This window comes from Echinops telfairi, unplaced genomic scaffold (assembly GCF_000313985.2).
Source record: "Echinops telfairi isolate 266 unplaced genomic scaffold, ASM31398v2 ScPeMD7_29;HRSCAF=101, whole genome shotgun sequence".
Lineage (NCBI taxonomy): Eukaryota > Metazoa > Chordata > Mammalia > Afrosoricida > Tenrecidae > Echinops > Echinops telfairi.
This window is the reverse complement of record NW_022103926.1, coordinates 4,281,544-4,285,522: the sequence shown is the minus strand read 5'-3', so window position 1 is coordinate 4,285,522 and position 3,979 is coordinate 4,281,544.

The following is a 3,979-nucleotide window of genomic DNA, read 5'->3' as shown; positions in this document are numbered from 1 at the left end:
TGGGGATGTCTTGCAGGAAGTCAGTCTTGCCAGCTGAAGCAGGGAACTGCTAAGGCAGCTGCACCCTGTTCCGACCATCACAAAGCAAGAGACCGGAGAACTAGAAAGGTGAGGCTCACCAAGCCATTTATCCTTTGGCCCTTCAACTAATCCCACATGTGTTTATCGGCCAGGTTGGTACAATAAACTAACTCAGCGTTCAAGAGTGAAAAATCTTGTCAGAACAATTGTTATAAATTCAGCAGAAGGGGAAAGGATTTTTCAAAGATGAACATAATATGTTTGGAGAAGAGAAGCCACCTGTTTCTGATCTAGCAAACACAGTGACTATTGTCTAATTAGTCTCCCCTTGAAGGAATAGGACCCTACTTCTACAGTGAAAAGACGGTTATGGATAAATCACACAACCAATGAGGCTCAGATAAATGTGAAAATATTACAAGGGAGGATGCCAAACAAGAAGCAGCATGAAAACATCTTAAAAAACGGTTTTATTATTTTTGTCAGGTATTATTTAATATTTTAATTTAAATAATATACTTAATCATTTATTGGGGCTCGTAAAACCCTTATCACATAGATCCTTAATAAATACATATTTTTTACATACATGTATACATTTAATAGTATTGTCCATTGAGTTAGATTTATTATATAGTTTGCTGTGCCATGTCTGATAGCCTCCATAACAACCCAAATTATTATTCCCCCACAAAGACCTACTTCTGAAGAGTAGAAAAAAATGGTGGTAAAAGGGCGAACTTCAGATTCTTCAAGTTCCAATTGTGTCCCAAATACCATTGTATGTTCACCTTGCTTGCCCCTAGAGCTGATTTTTAAAAAAATCATTTTATTAGGGGCTCATACAACTCTTATCACTATCCATACACACATCAATTGTGTAAAGCGCATTTGTACATTCATTGCCTGAGCTGATTTTTTTTAAGTCATTTTATTGTGGGCTCATACAACTCTTATCACAATCCATACATACATCAATTGTGTAAAGCACATTTATACAATCATTGCCCTCATCATTCTCAAAACATTTGCTCTCCACTTAAGCCCTTGTCATTAGCTCCTCATTTTGGATGTTGTCGAATGCTTTTTCTGCATCTATCGATATTATCATGTGGTTCTCACGTCAATGTGGCGAATGATACTAATGGTCTTTCATATGTTGAACCATCTCTGCATCCCTGGTATGAATCCCACTTGGTCATGGTGAATTATTTGTTTTATATACTTTTGTATTGTATTGGCCAGTATTTTGTAAAGGATTTTTGCATTGATGTTCATTAAGGATATTGGTCTGTAGTTCTCGATACTTGTGGGATCCTTGCCCGGTTTTGGTATCAGAGTTATACTAGCTTCATAGAAGGAGTTCGGGACTTTGCTGTCTTTTTCTACGTTCTGGAAGAGTTTGTGTAGGATTGGTGTTAGTTCTTCCCTAAATGTTTGGTAGAATTCTCTTGTGAAGCCATCTGGTCCAGGGGATTTTTTTGTTGCTAATCCCTCGATAACCTTGTCTATTTCTTCTATTGCTATGCGTTTGTTGAGATGCTTGACGTCCTTTGGGGATAGTCTAGGGAAGGATTGTTTTTCCAAGAATTTGTCCACGTCTTCCAAGTTGTTGAATTCATTGGAGTACAGTCCTTTGTAGTACTGTGTAATTATCCTTTTGATTTCATTAGGGTCTGTTGTAATGTTCCCGCTTTCATCCCTCATTCTTGCTATTGAAATTTGTTCCCTGCTTTCTTTGGTTCGGTTTGCCAGCGGTCTGTCAATTCTGTTTATCCTTACAAAGAACCAACTTTTATCAGCATTAATTTTTTCCATGGTTTTCTTATTTTCCCTCTCCTGAATCTCAGCCCTGATTTTTATTATTTCTTTTATTTTGCTATTAGTAGGATTGTCCTGCTGACTCTGCTCTAGTTGTTGTAAATTTTGTGCCAGCATATCAAACATGAATTTCCCTTCCTTTATCAGGTGTGCATGTATTGCTTTGAAACTTCCTCTGGTAACTGTCCCATAAGTTTTGGTACGTCGTGTTCTCGTTCTTGTTAGTTTCTAGAAATATCCTAATTTTATTTCTGATCTGTGCTAGTACGCACTCCTTTTGCAATAGAGAGTTATTCATCCTCCAAATGTTTGTTCTTATTTTCTTCGTCTTCTTTTTGTTGATTTCCAGCCTTAAGGCACAGTAGATAGAGAGAGGTCTGTATGATATCAATGTGCTTAAATTTATGTAGATTCACCTTATGCCCCAGCATGTGGTCTATCTTCGGATATGTGCCATGTGGGCTTGAAAAGAATGTGAATTTTTTATATTTGGATGAAAAGCTCTGTAATTATCTATCAGGTCAAATTGTCTAATTGTAGTGTTTAGATCTCTAGCCTTCTTATTGAGTTTCTTTCCCTGTGATCTATATTTCTCAGAGAGCAGCATATTAAAGTCACCCACTATAATTGTTGAGGCTGTGATTTCTTTTTTCATCTTTTGGAGTGTTTGGTTGATCTATTCAGCGGGTCTCTCATTCAGGGAATATATGTTTACAATGTTTAGTGGTTCTTTGTCTACCATTCCCTTGAGCATTATATCATGTCCCTCCTTATCTATTTTTTGGTTTGCACTTTGAGGTCAATTTTATCCGAAATTAGAATTGCAACCCCTGCTTTTTTTCAATTGCTGTTTCCTTGATATACATTTCTCCAGCCTTTGGTTCTCAGCCTATTTTTGTTCATTGTCTTGACATGTGTCTCCTGATGCATTGTGTTTTCTAAGCCAGTCTGCTAGCCTCGGTCTTTTAATGCCTGAGTTCAGCCCATTGATATTCAGGGTTATTATCTCCATCTGCAAACTCTGTGATGTCCTCTTATACCTTTTATGTGGGGTATTTTCCTATCTTCCTTTCTTACTAGTGTGTTGTGCATGTGTGTGTGTGTGTGCATCGTTCATGACTTCTTTCCATCCTTAAGTCAATGCTATCTTGGAGTCTGTTTTCTCTTTGTTGCCCTCTGGGTGAGTTTTTCTATGTGCTGGTCTCTTATTTATGCTTGGTGAGTGTTGTTCTTCTGCCCATACTGCGTCAGCAAGGATCTTTTGTAAGGCTGGGTTTCTTCTAACACATTTTGAGTTTTTCCTTGTCTAAGAAGACTCTTACTTCTCCATCTATCTTGATCTATAATTTGGCTGGGTAGAGTATTCTTGGGTTTGTATTATTTTCCTACAATTTTTGGAATATGTTACTCCACTCTCTCCTCTTCTTCATAGTTTCTGCTGATAGGTCTGAGCATATTCTTATTTGGGAACCTTTATATGTGATTGCTTATTTTTCCCTAGCTGCACTCTTGATTTTCTCCTTTTCCTCAAAGTTGGATAGTTTAACTATTATGTGCCTTTGTGACTTCTTCTTGGGATTCAGTCTAGCTGGTGTTCTTTCAGCCTCCTGAATGGTTGCCTGGTTTTAATTCATTAAGCTGAGGAAGTTTTCCTCTAAGAATTCTCTGACTATTGTTGCAGATGACTTCTTTGTTGTGTCTTCCTCTGGTAATCCAATTATTCTGATGTTGTTCTATTAGGTAGTTTAGCTTAGGGACTTGGGCGTCCATTACGCATGCTCAGAGGTCAGAGCTACCAGCCCATGAAGGAGTGGTACATTGTGCATGCTCAGAGGTTCAGGTTTCCGGCCAGTAAGGTGAGGTACACCTGGGTGGATGCTGCACCTGGATTGGCCCACCTAGGCCAGGTAAATTCAATTCGGCCAATGGGGTCCACCAGGGTCACCCACCACACCTCCCGAGGAATAATAGAAGAGGTAGGAGCCCGGAGCCAACTGTGTGACTTTCTGAGCAGCTTCTAGGAAGGCTGCACAGGATGAGGGGCCCTGCAGGTGCCATGTAAACCTAAAACTTCTTCTAATTCTCATTTAAAAACTCACTTGGATCACAAACCAGGCTTCAGCATGAATTATTTCTT